General features: G+C 44.5%; 1 protein-coding gene across 4 annotated transcripts in view; it reads right to left on the bottom strand.

Annotated features, from left to right (window-relative positions):
* Positions 1-6,657, bottom strand: part of LOC143299955 (organic cation transporter protein-like) — a 66,957-nt gene extending 60,300 nt beyond the window's left edge. For 2 of the 4 annotated variants that reach the window (XR_013057585.1, XM_076613501.1), the window contains exon 1: positions 6,547-6,657. The gene's annotated coding sequence lies outside the window, so the exon portion shown is untranslated. Of the gene's footprint in view, positions 1-6,462; positions 6,489-6,518 lie in introns of those variants that run through there. The other 2 variants (XR_013057586.1, XR_013057587.1) reach the window with 2 other exon arrangements.
* Between the last annotated feature and the right edge of the window lie 10,587 nt (positions 6,658-17,244).

Below are 17,244 nucleotides of genomic sequence, written 5' to 3'. Positions count from 1 at the left end.
ACCTTTTGTTGTGTGTCACCACACCTTTTGTTTTGTGTCACCACACCTTTTGTTGTGTCAATACACCTTTTGTTTTGTGTCACCACACCTTTTGTTGTGTGTCACCACACCTTTTGTTGTGTGTCAATACACCTTTTGTTGTGCACACCTTTTGTTGTGTGTCACCACACCTTTTGTTGTGTGTCAATACACCTTTTGTTGTGCACACCTTTTGTTGTGTGTCACCACACCTTTTGTTGTGTGTCACCACACCTTTTGTTGTGTGTCAATACACCTTTTGTTGTGTGTCACCACACCTTTTGTTGTGTGTCAATACACCTTTTGTTGTGTGTCACCACACCTTTTGTTGTGTGTCAACACACCTTTTGTTGTGTGCCAACACACCTTTTGTTGTGTGTCAATACACCTTTTGTTGTGTGTCAATACACCTTTTGTTGTGTGCCAACACACCTTTTGTTGTGTGTTAACACTCACATTAGGTAATAAAAGTGATGGTAAAAAATATGTGCGGGTTATGCAGATTCCAACGTGTCTCTTTTTATTGCATTCAGATGACAAAAAGGCGAACATTAACTCCCAAGCATATATATTTCTTTTTATTGCAACCCTTTTGTAATGCCGACATACCATAAAAAGAATGACGGTGCATCAAAAAACTGTATATGACAGCATGTCCCAGAAACTTTCTTTGCACACGTTCACAAGTTTCATGACAAACAGGCAGACAGATATCAGACGCATTCATTACAAACTAACAACACAAAAACCCAGACAAAAACACCACACAGTTCAAAACATCCACACTCCCCACACTACACAACTCATACCATCCCCACCAGTCTTCACACTCATTACAAACACTACACAACTCATACCATCCCCACCACTCTTCACACTCATTACAAACACTACACAACTCATACCATCCCCACCACTCTTCACACTCATTACAAACACTACACAACTCATACCATCCCCACCACTCTTCACACTCATTACAAATACCACACAACTCATACCATCCCCACCAGTCTTCACACTCATTACAAACACTACACAACTCATACCATCCCCACCACTCTTCACACTCATTACAAACACTACACAACTCATACCATCCCCACCACTCTTGACACTCATTACAAACACTACACAACTCATACCATCCCCACCAGTCTTCACACTCATTACAAACACTACACAACTCATACCATCCCCACCACTCTTCACACTCATTACAAACACTACACAACTCATACCATCCCCACCACTCTTGACACTCATTACAAACACTACACAACTCATACCATCCCCACCAGTCTTCACACTCATTACAAACACTACACAACTCATACCATCCCCACCACTCTTCACACTCATTACAAACACTACACAACTCATACCATCCCCACCACTCTTCACACTCATTACAAACACTACACAACTCATACCATCCCCACCAGTCTTCACACTCATTACAAACACTACACAACTCATACCATCCCCACCACTCTTCACACTCATTACAAACACTACACAACTCATACCATCCCCACCAGTCTTCACACTCATTACAAACACTACACAACTCATACCATCCCCACCACTCTTGACACTCATTACAAACACTACACAACTCATACCATCCCCACCAGTCTTCACACTCATTACAAACACTACACAACTCATACCATCCCCACCACTCTTCACACTCATTACAAACACTACACAACTCATACCATCCCCACCACTCTTGACACTCATTACAAACACTACACAACTCATACCATCCCCACCAGTCTTCACACTCATTACAAACACTACACAACTCATACCATCCCCACCACTCTTCACACTCATTACAAACACTACACAACTCATACCATCCCCACCACTCTTCACACTCATTACAAACACTACACAACTCATACCATCCCCACCACTCTTCACACTCATTACAAACACTACACAACTCATACCATCCCCACCACTCTTCACACTCATTACAAACACTACACAACTCATACCATCCCCACCAGTCTTCACACTCATTACAAACACTACACAACTCATACCATCCCCACCACTCTTCACACTCATTACAAACACTACACAACTCATACCATCCCCACCACTCTTCACACTCATTACAAACACTACACAACTCATACCATCCCCACCAGTCTTCACACTCATTACAAACACTACACAACTCATACCATCCCCACCAGTCTTCACACTCATTACAAACACTACACAACTCAAAACACTCCACGCACTCATTCCAACTCAACGAAAAAAAAATTAGAAAAAAAGGTTCAGCTTGATTGACTATTCTATTTGATCATAGTCAAGGTAAAAATTTAAAAAAACTGCAACTGGACTGGCCGGTGTCCGGGATAGTGAGTGGCAATTAACACATAACAAAGTCCGCCAGCCCTATTATCAACCCAGAACATGGCTTGAGAGGAAAAAGCCATCTCATTTGATTCATGGGAATCACCAATGTGGTGATAGGCGCGATTCATGGGCATGTGGTGATAGGCACGATTCATAGGCATGTGGTGATAGGCACAATTTATGGGCATCACCAACGTAGTGATAGGTACAATTCATGTGTATTTAGTGATAGACACAATTCATGTGCATGTAATGATAGGCACAATTCCTTGGCATGTAGTGATAGGCAAACAGTGATGACACCATCTATTCGGCGTCCACAGCCACTGCCAGTCAGTGATCTGTTTTCTCAAGGGGTGCGACCCGGGCCGCCGTTCTGCTTCCCGTTACCTTCACCATCACTTACTCAAGGAGGCGTCACTACGTTCGGACAACTCCATATACGCGAGACCACATCTTCTACACAGATTCTTGACCAGCAGCATAACCCTACGCCTTTGGTGCATGTATATATATATATATATATATATGTGTGTGTGTTCCTGCCTTCTACACGACTGAAATTTGCCACAAGACACCACGTATGTTCTCAGGCGCGTGCTGTCCACGGGACCTCGGTTTATCGCCTCACCCGAACGGCAGGACGTTCATTTTGAATTTCCTGTCAAGCGTGGGAGACAGGGTGAGACTGGGATTCGAACTCAGACGGACCCTCGACACGGATACTGTTGGAAGATAAGCGTCTTTACCAATCTGCCACCTACTTTCTCGTGTTTCAAGTCGCCGCATTGCAATAAAAATACGGACCGACACGCACTATTGCTCCTGTCACCCCCCTGCACCCCCCCCCCACCCCGCCCCCTCCTGGGTTCCTTTATAACGACCAAAGCAGACAGAGCAGCAAAAAGTGGAGCGATGAATTATACTGAATGTATAAAAGTATACTGCGCATTCAAGTTGACATACTCCGTCAGTGAGAGGATTGGAGGTGAAGAAATGCGCACACTGCCGGGGTGACTGGGGCAGTGTGGCAGTGCATGGATGCAGGTACAGACATACACTGACAGAGAGAGGGAGAGAGAGAGAGAAAGAGAGAGAGAGGGAGAGAGAGAGGGGGGGCGGAGGGGCACTACTACCTTTCAATCAAAATATATGCCGAAAGGACACACACACATGATCTGTCCGAACATCTTCAAATAAATTCCCGCGGCGAGCAATCTTGAAAGAGGAAAGGCTGTTAAAGGAAATGTTTCAAATGATTATAGGCTTCACTCTGAAAGAGACAAGAAAAGACTTATTCTCTATTAATGACGGTAATAGACAGGCCGGGAAAATGTTCTCTTTAAAACATCCAGCCCCCAAAAGAAAGAAGCCAAAATGCATACAAAACCATGATTTATTCAAACATTAACCAGAAGATTAGTTTAAAAAGAATTTTTTTTTAAACATAATCTCTATATTAAAAAAAAATAAACATATATGCCAAAATGCATAGAAAACCTATTCAAACATTAACCAAAAGATTAGTTGTAGTTTTTTTGTTTTTTTTAAAAACATAATCTCTATATTAAAACAAAAAAATTAAACATATATGCCAAAATGAATAGAAAACCTTTTCAAACATTAACCGAAAAGGTTATCTTTTTTTTTTTTTTTTTTTAAATATAATCTCTATAAAAACAAGAGTGGCAAGGCCTTCAAGACTCACTTGTGATACACTTTTAAAAAAATCTAATCGGCGTTAAAACGTGTTCTGTATTTGTTATCATAAAGCTTCGGGTTGAAAGAAAAAGAAAAAGAAAGTCCTAACGGCAGATTCGAACCCCGCGTGTTCGGGTGAGGAGAAACTGTCTTACCTATTACACTATTGGGGCTCCTAGCTGACGTGCAAAAACATAACATTTAAACATGCTTTTTTAAAGGGCGATAAATCGATTGCGGTATTCGCAGTGAGAACGCTGTTTAAATCATATTATTCTGGTGTATCTTGGGCATTCAAAAAATCTTTAAGGGCAATTGAAAATTCTTTTTAAGTCCGCGGTAAAGGAGACGTAGCTATCGCCGCAATCACACTGCAACATTTAGCCGTTTTCTCTGGATCTGGATAGATGTACAAGTTTAGTTACACCCGGTTGACACGGTCGATTCAATTTCTCTTTAATGTTCATTCTAGTTTTATAGTTATAAAGTTGATATGAAAATTGAGTATTTTGTTAAACTAATAACATGTAGAGCCAAGTACAAGTACTTCTAAACGTCGTATGAAGTGAAAAGGACTTCATTTTGAGAAAAGTCAAGACTGGAAATTTTTACGTTTCATCAATTCAAGGGTATTAACTCGCATGGTTTATTATTTTTAACTGTGAAATCCGACTGATTCTGTGGATATTTTTATGGCAGTTTGGGTCATAATCCAGTAAGTGATGAGGCGTTCACAAATCTTTCTCTGAATAAATATTTAACGGTCTTCTTCTCCAACTTTCCATCACATGTTATCGTGTATTGTCGATTGAATATAGGATTGAACGGGCAGGTCAACAACTTGAAACAAAATGGCGTCGTTCGCGTTCTCGAAGAATATGGGCACGCGCTTTGAATATGTATAAATATGTGTACGCAATTGATTTTTGCCCATGACCTTCAGGGCTCAGCCAACAGATCTATAAAGTTCACTCGTCGTATTGATTTTAGTATTTTCCGAAAACGACCACTTGGGCGAATGAACATAGTGAAAGCCCTGTACACTGAGAGTAAAACACACAAGCTTTTTATGTATTGAGTATAATTTCAAAATGTAATGTTTAAGATGAGAAAGATCAGTTTAATGCAAATTAAGCCCCCTAGCATTAATTAGATTAATTTCCCTTTTTTACCATCTGCACCAAAGACATGCAAAATAAATATAACTGCCATGCTTAGCAAAAGAAGTTCCTGTTTGAACAAAAAAATGATAAAAATGACTGCTCATGTTGTTGTGTCAGAATATCAGATCAAAATGCCAAGTTTAGAGAATAAAAAAAATATAATTATAACAGTAAATTCAGTTTGCATATAATTTGGCTTCTTTTTTATTTTTTATGCCCATCCCAGATGTGCAATATTGTTTTAAACAGGATGACTGGAAAGAACTGAATTTTTCCTATTTTTATGCCAAGTTTGGTGTCAACTGACAAAGTATTTGCAGAGAAAATGTCAATGTTAAAGTTTACCACGGACACACAGACACACACAGACAATCGAACACCGGGTTAAAACATAGACTCACTTTGTTTACACAAGTGAGTCAAAAATTAAACATATATGCCAAAATGCATAGAAAACCATGATTTATTCAAACTTTCTTTCAGATAAGTACCCGTAGACAGCTTTTTTGAAAGAAGATACACATACACATACTTTCGAACGATCAGGTGTTTCATTACGAGTCGAGAGAGACGAGAGAGAGAGAGAGAGAGAGAGAGAGAGTATAAAATATATGCCCAAAACATGATCTATTAAAAAAAATTTTTTTTTTCAAATGAATACCTATGGTAAACTGTCTTGAAAGAAGGCAGATTATTTTTGTCCTTAAAACCACCACAGACAGACAGACAGGGACATACACAGACAGACAGAAAGTCAGACAGACAGACAGACAGACAGGGACATAGACAGACAGAAAGTCAGACAGACAGACAGACAGACAGGGACATAGACAGACAGAAAGTCAGATAGACAGACAGACCGACAGACAGGGACATACACAGACAGACAGAAAGTCAGATAGACAGACAGACAGGGACATACACAGACAGACAGAAAGTCAGATAGACAGACAGACAGGGACATACACAGACAGATAGGAAGTCAGACAGACAGACAGACCGACAGACAGGGACATACACAGACAGACAGAAAGTCAGACAGACAGACAGGGACATACACAGACAGACAGAAAGTCAGACAGACAGACAGGGACATACACAGACAGACAGAAAGTCAGACAGACAGACAGGGACATACACAGACAGACAGAAAGTCAGACAGAGGAGAGAAAAGCAGCGAGAGCCAGACAGTGTTCACCTGGTGGTGACAGACAGACAGTGTTCACCTGGTGGTGACAGACAGACAGTGTTCACCTGGTGGTGACAGACAGACAGTGTTCACCTGGTGGTGACAGATAAAGCGGAACAGTGTTCTGACAGGAACAGCGGGGTGAAGTGATGGAGCCCCAAACCACGGCACTTCTGGTGCTGCTGAAGAGTCACCGCCCTTTCATAGGCTGCTCTCCCCTGTCCTCCTCCCCGTCCCGAACCTCTCCCCCCTCACCCCCCCCCCCTGTCCCCTTTGGCCCCGCCTCCACACCACCCGCACCCTTCCCCTCCCTCCTCCCCCCCCTCCCCACAGTGTCAGCCGACCTTAGTCATTAGTGCTCCACTCCTGTTCGCTTTTGTCCTCTGTCCTACTTTTCCTTTTTCCAGACCAGCCAACCAAAACGACCCAGTCCAGGACCGAATACACTTCAGTTCTGATTTCAAAGCAGTTGGAGAGAAAGTAAGGAGGGTGGCAGAATGGTTAAGATGCTCATCTGCCGATACAGAGTTCGAGAGGGTCTGGTGTTCAAATCCGCTCTCGCCCTTTCTCCCAAGTTTGACTGGAAAATCAAACTGAGCGTCTGGTCATTCGGATCAGATGATAAACCGAGGTCCCGTGAGCAGCATGCATTTCGTGCACTGAAGAATAACCCATGGCCTTTCAGGGCTGATCACCTGCCACTTGTTAAAGCTTCGTTTACACGGGATGCAACTGACTTGCAACCAATTTGCAACTAACTCTTTGAAACCGGCGGAGACTGGTGGAGACTGGTTGCCCCCGGTTGTGGTCCGTCACTGCCGGTCTCAGAAACCAACGGATTTTCCCGATTTTTGGTTGCATGTTTGGTCGCAAGGCTCATTTTATTTCCACTCCAAGACCGATAATTTTTTGAGGGCCTTGCAACTAAACTGCGAAAAAACGGTCGCCGCCGGTTGCCACAGCTTGCCGCTCGTCTCAGCCGGTTTCCAACAGGAAATTGATGACGCAAGCGGCACGCGTGTCACGGATTTTTCTGTCTGGCTTGGCAGACGCTCGCAGCGTGGTTTCTCGTGTGTGTTGCAACCGGTGGAGACAGGGGAGGAGCCTAGTTAGTTGCACGAAAGTCGCCGCCGGTTGCATCCTGCGGAGACCGTCTAGTCGCATGTACCAGCCTTGCAACCAAAATTTGAATTTAGTTGCAAGTTAGTTGCATCCCGTGTAAACGTAGTTTAAAGCCATCGGTTGGAACACAGCACAAAATAATGTGAAAAAGTTGCTTACAACAACGTTACAAGCGCTTGTTCACCCACGTTCCCTCGGTCCACGCTAAAAAAACAAAACAAAAAAAAACCCCACATCACCAACGATAATCAATGCGTCACACATCGTTCACTTATGCCCTCCGTCGTTCGTCAGATTGTGTTCGCTTCTGTCCTTTGTAAGACACTATTCACTTCTGTTCTCTGTTACACATTGTTGACTGCTGACCTTTGTCACAGTGTTACACTTTGTTCGCTTCTGTCCTTTGCTGCCAATGCCACACACACACACGCACGCACGCACGCACACACACATACACGCACACACATACACACACACGCGCGCGCGCGTGCGCGCGCGCGCGCACACACACACACACACATTTTTCTTAATTGCATTGCTCTTGCAATGAATCTCGCTGACTCCAGCACATTTTCATCACCACACGGAAGAATGTTTGCTGCTCTGCTTTGATCAGCAACAGCAGACAACGGGATCAGTTTTTATCAGTTCTTTCTGCTTTGATCAGCAACACCAGACAACAGGATCAGTTTTTATCAGTTCTTTCTGCTTTGATCAGCAACAGCAGACAACGGGATCAGTTTTTATCAGTTCTTTCTGCTTTGATCAGCAACACCAGAGAACGAGATCAGTTTTTATCAGTTCTTTCTAATGTCTTTGTAAGCAGTACAATGACGCAAAAAAATGAACGTCCTCTTCCAATCCATATTCACACGATGGACAATTAACATTTGCGTCATCAGCCAAAAAACATCTCTTGCAGTTTTTAAGGCCACTAACTCTCAGACGAAGTCTTACAAGATTATCCCAGTGTCACTTGTTTGTGACAATCGACAAACACTTTCCTGCTTGAAAAAAAAAACACTTTTGAAAGAAACAAAAACATCCATAACTATCGTCATTCTCTTCCTGGAACGCTCAGTGCAAGAAAGTGATAGATCTATGTGTATTATCAGAGCAATTCCTTGCACTGTTCCCCAGCTTACTTCTCCACGATTTTGTCCGAACATTTAAGATATATCATGACAAGATATAGGTTTGCGCTGTCATATATTGCTGTTCGTCATTTCCGTGACAGACAGCCTGATGATCGCGATCTTACCTATGTCCATTACAATGCATAAATGCAGAAGAAAATGAATTACATTTCGTGTTTTGTTGTCCAAAGTGAAGGGATCTTAGAAACAGTTTGATACCCCAGAAATATCACTGTCAGCCTTCTCTGTTTGAATCTTGCTCATGACGTCACGTCGAGATGAACGAGTCCAACAGTTTGCAGTTTATTTGTACACAGCCTTAAACGTTCTGTCAGTTAGCTGAACCTGATTATTGGTTGTATTGTGCTGTTCTCTTGTACCTGATTATTGGTTGTATTGTGCTGTTCTCTTGTACCTGATTATTGGTTGTATTGTGCTGTTCTCTTGTACCTGATTATTGGTTGTATTGTGCTGTTCTCTTGTACCTGATTATTGGTTGTATTGTGCTGTTCATTGAACCTGATTATTGGTAGTATACCTGATTATTGGTTGTATTGTGCTGTTCATTGAACCTGATTATTGGTTGTATTGTGCTGTTCATTGAATCTGATTATTGGTTGTATTGTGCTGTTCTCTTGTACCTGATTATTGGTTGTATTGTGCTGTTCTCTTGTACCTGATTATTGGTTGTATTGTGCTGTTCATTGTACCTGATTATTGGTTGTATTGTGCTGTTCTCTTGTACCTGATTATTGGTTGTATTGTGCTGTTCATTGTACCTGATTATTGGTTGTATTGTGCTGTTCATTGAACCTGATTATTGGTTGTATTGTGCTGTTCATTGTACCTGATTATTGGTTGTATTGTGCTGTTCTCTTGTACCTGATTATTGGTTGTATTGTGCTGTTCTCTTGTACCTGATTATTGGTTGTATTGTGCTGTTCTCTTGTACCCGATTATTGGTTGTATTGTGCTGTTCTCTTGTACCTGATTATTGGTTGTATTGTGCTGTTCTCTTGTACCTGATTATTGGTTGTATTGTGCTGTTCATTGAACCTGATTATTGGTTGTATTGTGCTGTTCTCTTGAATCACAAAATACATGCCTTGCAATCTTTTTTGCAATACGCTTACTCACCAGCCCTTCATAAAGGACCATGTCCCTTCTCTTTAATCAAAAAACAAAAAACAAAACAAAACAAAACAAAAAAACAACAAAAAAACACACACACACACACACACACACACACACACACGTGCAAGCGCGCGCGCGCACACACACACATACATACAAGCACACACACACATACACACAGTCGGCGGACGCGCGCGCGCGCACACACACACACACACGTGCGCGGACAATGCAGGACATTATTTCGGTTTTACCGCGCACTTCAACAAAAATAGAAGTTATCTGAAGTCATGCATGATAAACATCTGCGAGGTTGATTAGTTCTCTGCAAACCTACGTGGTAACCATCGGTTATGGACTGCTACGTTGGCCCACTATCACACCGCATGATACCACGAGGGGCGTGCTGTGTCTTAGAGTAAACATGGTGTTTATCTCTGGGCTGGTGTAAACCAGATCCAGTTCAACGCCAAAAGATCAAGATTTAGAAAAAAAAGACAACACCCCCCCCCCCTCCCAATACAACAACAACAAGAAAAACACTGACAAAACAAAACAATGGAGGCACATGGAAAGAAAACCGAACCGAAAAGAACAAGAAGACAATGAATGAAGGCGACAGTCAAGTGACATGATCACGCAGTACATCATGAACATACACATACATGAAATAACGCACAGATTTCAGTTATTATCTGAACGGAGAAGGCGTTTTAAAAAGGCACACACTGCATTCACATTAACTGGGACAGTGTGTATGGGAATTCAGCCGAGGGGAGAAGTATTATTTCAGTCATTTTGCATGACAAATTTCACAAACCTGGCTAGCTTCAACAAAGTTGTCATTATTTGTCATAAATAATCCAGAGAGCTTATTGGTGCTTCGATTTCGGTTGTAGTATGGCTTCAGCAACTGCTTTATATAATCTCACTCACACGCACACACACATACACACACACACAGACACGAGCATCGAAATATATTTTTATGAAACTCGTCACCAAGATCATTCAACTGTTTCGAACACAATCTTTCATGTCTTTCAGAACTATACAATCGTCCTGTCTGTGTAGGCAGTCTATGATTCAGATCTCTATATTCTAATGTCACTGTCACTGGTCCCGAAACTTGGTTTGGTCGTGGGGCACTGTACTGTTGAACATCACCATCATCCTGGTTTGGTCGTGGGGCACTGTACTGCTGAACATCACCATCATCCTGGTTTGGTCGTGGGGCACTGTACTGTTGAACATCACCATCATCCTGGTTTGGTCGTGGGGCACTGTACTGCTGAACATCACCATCATCCTGGTTTGGTCGTGGGGCACTGTACTGCTGAACATCACCATCATCCTGGTTTGGTCGTGGGGCACTGTACTGCTGAACATCACCATCATCCTGGTTTGGTCGTGGGGCACTGTACTGTTGAACATCACCATCATCTTGGTTTGGTCGTGGGGCACTGTACTGTTGAACATCAGCATCATCCTGGTTTGGTCGTGGGAGCACTGTACTGTTGAACATCACCATCATCCTGGTTTGGTCGTGGGGCGCTGTACTGTTGAACATCACCATCATCTTGGTTTGGTCGTGGGGCACTGTACTGTTGAACATCACCATCATCCTGGTTTGGTCGTGGGGGCACTGTACTGTTGAACATCACCATCATCCTGGTTTGGTCGTGGGGCGCTGTACTGTTGAACATCACCATCATCTTGGTTTGGTCGTGGGGCGCTGTACTGTTGAACATCACCATCATCCTGGTTTGGTCGTGGGGCACTGTACTGTTGAACATCACCATCATCCTGGTTTGGTCGTGGGGCACTGTACTGTTGAACATCACCATCATCCTGGTTTGGTCGTGGGGCCGCTGTACTGCTGAACATCACCATCATCCTGCTGTTGAACATCACCATCATCCTGGTGTTGAACATCACCATCATCCTGGTTTGGTCGTGGGACAGGGCCTGAGTTCCGGCAAAGCTCCTCTCTGTCCACTCCGTGATGCTGTCTGCCCGCTTCTATGGAGACGATCCTTGTCCCCTGCACTGTTCCCTGAAAGATGATCTTGGAGAGTCCCCCCTGCACTGTTCCCTGAAAGATGGTCCTGGAGAGTCCCCCTTGCACTGTTCCCTGAAAGATGGTCCTGGAGAGTCCCCCCTGCACTGTTCCCTGAAAGATGGTCTTAGAGAGTCCCCCCTGCACTGTTCCCTGAAGGATGGTCTTAGAGAGTCCCCCCTGCACTGTTCCCTGAAAGATGGTCTTAGAGAGTCCCCCTTGCACTGTTCCCTGAAAGATGGTCTTAGAGAGTCCCCCCTGCACTGTTCCCTGAAGATGGTCTGGAGAGTCCCCCTTGCACTGTTCCCTGAGGGTGGTCTTGGAGAGTCCCCCCTGCACTGTTCCCTGAAGGATGGTCTTAGAGAGTCCCCCCTGCACTGTTCCCTGAAAGATGGTCTTGGAGAGTCCCCCCTGCACTGTTCTCTGAAGGATGGTCTTAGAGAGTCCCCCCTGCACTGTTCCCTGAAGGATGCTCTTGGAAAGCCCGTCGGATCTTGTCGCGTGGCCATACCATCTCATTTTCCTTTCTTTTATTTCACTGTGGTCCGTAGGTCTTCATATCGGCCAAGTGCTGTCTGATGGTTTTCCTGATTTCTTCATTCATGTACCCGGTAAAGGAGATGCCAAGGAGTCTCCTGAAGCATTCAATTCTCACTGTTTTGATCCTTCTCTGGTTTTAAGATACACGTGGCCAAAATCTCTGGGAGAATTACTTAGCATTTTTCAAGTTTGAAATCTCCTTTGAACAGGTTCGTAGTTTATGTTCATTCCCTGCTTTGTCACCAGTGTTACGCTTTTGGTGTGGCGTATATGGATTTGTCCGAACGCCGTGACGACTTTTTGAGAAACCGAAAATGTGACGAGTCTTACACTCTGGTGTTACACTTTACCGTGTAGTGTTGCACCTGACTGTTACACTTTACCGTGTCATGTTGCACCTGACTGTTACACTTTACCGTGTCATGTTGCACCTGACTGTTACACGTTACCGTGTCGTGTTGCACCTGTTACACTTTACCGTGTCGTGTTGCACCTGACTGTTACACTTTACCCGTGTCGTGTTGCACCTGACTTACACTTTACCGTGTCGTGTTGCACCTGTTACACGTTACCCTGTCGTGTTGCACCTGACTGTTACACTTTACCGTGTCGTGTTGCACCTGACTGTTACACTTTACCGTGTCGTGTTGCACCTACACTTTACCGTGTCGTGTTGCACCTGTTACACTTTACCGTGTCGTGTTGCACCTGACTGTTACACGTTACCCTGTCGTGTTGCACCTGACTGTTACACTTTACCGTGTCGTGTTGCACCTGACTGTTACACTTTACCGTGTCGTGTTGCACCTGTTACACTTTACCGTGTCGTGTTGCACCTGACTGTTACACTTTACCGTGTCGTGTTGCACCTGACTGTTACACTTTACCGTGTCGTGTTGCACCTGACTGTTACACTTTACCGTGTCGTGTTGCACCTGACTGTTACACTTTACCGTGTCGTGTTGCACCTGTTACACTTTACCGTGTCGTGTTGCACCTGACTGTTACACTTAACCGTGTCCACTTCTATTGTGACCAGTGTTACACTTTTGGTCATGCAAAAGTAATGGCGATAAGAGTGTCACGGTTTTTGTTCCAGAACGTGTCGGGAGTTGTGGATGACTGCTTGTGGACTGAGAAGCATTTCTCTTTTCTTTTGCTATGTTTCCTTTATGAAGACCTGCTGACATCAGTAAAGAAAAGAAAGCTACGCTGCTATGGCCACGTAGCAACATCTTACAGCGTTGCAACTGAAAAACAATTCTCCAAGGAACTACTGAGGGAAAGGCAGAAAAATAGAGAAAAAGAAAAAAAGTTAAAAAAAGGAGAAAAAACAACAACAAAACGATGGACTCACAACACTGCAGACAGCAGGAAAACCATGTACAGATACTCTGGCTTTGACCCACAACCAACAGACGTGGAAGAATCTGGTGAACAGTTCTGTGTGCCGCGCACATGGGACTTCACCGAGTTGAGGAGAAGAAGAAAAAGAAGATGAAGATTATCCCGTTCTTCCAAGACGCACGCTCAATAGCTCACACCATTTCTCAAGGTCAATGCCTGTTTCATTTTTTACGTTGTTTGTTTTCGTTCCGTATGGTGGCTACTCTCTCTCTCACCATACACAATACACATGTTGGTACACGCACTGGCACGCATAATAACATGCACACAAACACACACTTAGTGGAAGGAGACAGTGACAGAGAGAGAGAGAGAGAGAGAGAGAGAGAGAGAGAGAAGAAGGAGAAGAGAGAGAGACAGAGAGAGACAGAGAGACAGAGAGAGACAGAGACAAGCAGACAGACAGACAGACACAGAGAGACATGAGACTGAGACAGATGCAGACACAGACAGACGGAAAGGCAGAGAGGTATAGAAAAGAAGACAGAAAGAGACAGACAGACAGAGACAGACAGAAACAGAAGAAGAGAAAAAAACACCCAGAGTACCGCTCGCTCAGCGCACTTCCAGAACCGGTTCAGTCCAGTCGCAAACACAACTGAAGGACACGCACACACGGGGCAAGGTCACAGGTCACGTGTGCCGATTTTATTGGTTCCTTTGCTTGTCGCGCCACCTGGCACATCACAGCCGTGACGTCAACAATCTAATGTATGCGTCATCATCAACACAACCGGCTGGAACAAGTCACGTCCCGTTCGCAGTACTGTATACAGACATCGTTCTTAACAGGCCCAGATCAACAGCTACATGCGTTATAGCATCCAGCACGTTGGACTCCAGGAAAGAGTGAGGGAGAGGGTGTTAGCACTGGGGAACCAAACAACATATGCATGTATTCACTCCCTGGCCCCGAACTACGTAAAACGTGCTCATCTGCGTGCAGTCCCCTAACACCACAGCCTCTCCCCCCACCCCCCGATCCTCCAACCACCAGCTTCGTACGCTTGATCTTGTTTTAATTAAATTGCATAATCACGCAAGACAATTTGTTTTCTGAAATGGGGAAAATAAACTATATCAAGGAAAGACAAATGACCTTGGTTGTTCGTGTGGGTGGGTGGGTGTGTTTCCTTTTCTCTCTCTCTCTCTCCAGTAAAATAATGTATTCCATTTCTTGTTTCAGTGTGTGCGTGTGTGGGGGTGGGGGTGGGTGGGGGTGAGGTGCGTGTGTGTGGGGGGAGTGGGGGCGGGGGGGGGGGGGGGCATGTAGAGTATGGTGGAGTTCAGGATAGGGGAGGTGTGTGTGGGGGGAGTGGGGGCGGGGTGGGGGGGGGGGGCTTGTAGAGTATGGTGGAGTTCGGGATAGGGGAGGTGTGTGTGGGGGGAGTGGGGGCGGGGTGGGGGGGGCATGTAGAGTATGGTGGAGTTCAGGATAGGGGAGGTGTGTGTGGGGGGAGTGGGGGCGGGGTGGGGGGGGCATGTAGAGTATGGTGGAGTTCAGGATAGGGGAGGTGTGTGGGGGGAGTGGGGGCGGGGTGGGGGGGGGGCATGTAGAGTATGGTGAAGTTCAGGATAGGGGAGGTGTGTGGGGGGAGTGGGGGCGGGGTGGGGGGGGGGCATGTAGAGTATGGTGGAGTTCAGGATAGGGGAGGTGTGTGTGGGGGGAGTGGGGGCGGGGTGGGGGGGGGGGCATGTAGAGTATGGTGGAGTTCGGGATAGGGGAGGTGTGTGTGGGGGGAGTGGGGGCGGGGTGGGGGGGGGGCATGTAGAGTATGGTGGAGTTCAGGATAGGGGAGGTTGAGTGGGGGTTGGTGGGTGTGTTTCCTCCCCCCCCCCCCCAAGTAAAATAATGTATTCTATTTCTTGTTTCAGTGTGTGTGTGTGTGTGGGGGGGGGGGGAGTAGGGCGGGGGGGAGTGGGGCGAGCGGTGTGTGGGTGTGTGTGTGTGTGTGGGGGGGGGGGTTCTTTTTTTCCCCCAGTAAAATAATGTATCTTATTTCTTGTTTCTCTCTCTCTCTCTCTCTCTCTCTCCGTCTGTGTGTGTGTGTGCGCGCGCGCGTGCATGTGTCTTTGTCTGTGTGTCTGTTTTCAAAATGAACAATATTAGCGTTCTTTGATATTCAGCGAGTGCTAACACATGTCAAGGATATCTATTACTCGTGTGTGGAAAGGGAGCCGGACGAATGCCCTTCTGTGTTTGTGTTGATTAATAAACTGTCCCCTCCAGGACTGATTTTGGATTTGTATTTGTATTTCTTTTTATCACAACAGATTTCTCTGTGTGAAATTCGGGCTGCTGTCCCCAGGGAGAGCGCGTCGCTACACTACAGCGCCACCCATTTTTTTCTCTTTTTTCTTCCTGCGTGCAGTTTTATTTGTTTTTCCTATCAAAGTGGATTTTTCCACAGAATTTTGCCAGGAACAACCCTTTTGTTGCCGTGGGTTCTTTTTCGTGCACTAAGTGCATGCTGCATACGGGACCTCGGTTTATCGTCTCATCCGAATGACTAGCGTCCAGACCACCACTCAAGGTCTAGTGGAGGGGGAGAAAATATCGGCGGCTGAGCCGTGATTCGAACCAGCGCGCTCAGATTCTCTCACTTCCTAGGCGGACGCGTTACCTGTAGGCCACACGCCTGTTGTGCATTTGTTTCACCTCCACCACCCCCATTTGTTTTTTGAAGCAAGCTAAGTTGTTTGTTTTACAGTTGAGCAGCAGCAATGGCACAATAACAATATGGCACAAACTGACACTTGACGAAACCCAGTCAGTGACTATGTTTCCAGGGTCCGCGTTGGTTTTGTGGAACCGCTCTAAACAGTTCCCACAAAAACCAAAATATGAATTCATAAATAAAACATTTCAATAACATTATCGTGTACTTTCATAATATGATAATAATAATAATAACAATAGTGTTATTTTTAAACGACGACCATTCTGTTGACATCCATAAGGAGAGGTACCATAGAAATCATCAATGAGGTAAGGGATCGTAAGCAACAACAACAAAAACCCAAAAAACAACAACAAAAAACAACAAAAAAACCAACAAAAAAAAAAAAAACCACACCCAAACCAAAACAAAAAACAAAAACCAAAAAACCCAAAAAAACAACAAAAAAACAAAACAAAAAACAACAACAAAAACAACAAAAATTTATTAAAAAAAAAAAAAAAAAGAAGAAGAAAAAAAAGTCGAGGTTGAGGGGAAATTATGAAAAAAATGCCATCATCAACAAAATAATGAAGACTAATAATGCGGTCATTGAAGACAAAAAACAGATCGTTTCAGAAGAAACAAATACATCATTTTCAAGAAATGTCAATACGGGGGAAGTGTTCAGTGAGGAAAACCAACCCACGGGGAAATAACCTATCGATGGGAA

Source organism: Babylonia areolata, chromosome 25 (assembly GCF_041734735.1).
Source record: "Babylonia areolata isolate BAREFJ2019XMU chromosome 25, ASM4173473v1, whole genome shotgun sequence".
In the NCBI taxonomy this organism is placed as follows: Eukaryota; Metazoa; Mollusca; class Gastropoda; order Neogastropoda; family Buccinidae; genus Babylonia; species Babylonia areolata.
The sequence above is the reverse complement of the archived record's forward strand: the minus strand, read 5'-3'. Positions and strand labels throughout refer to the sequence as shown.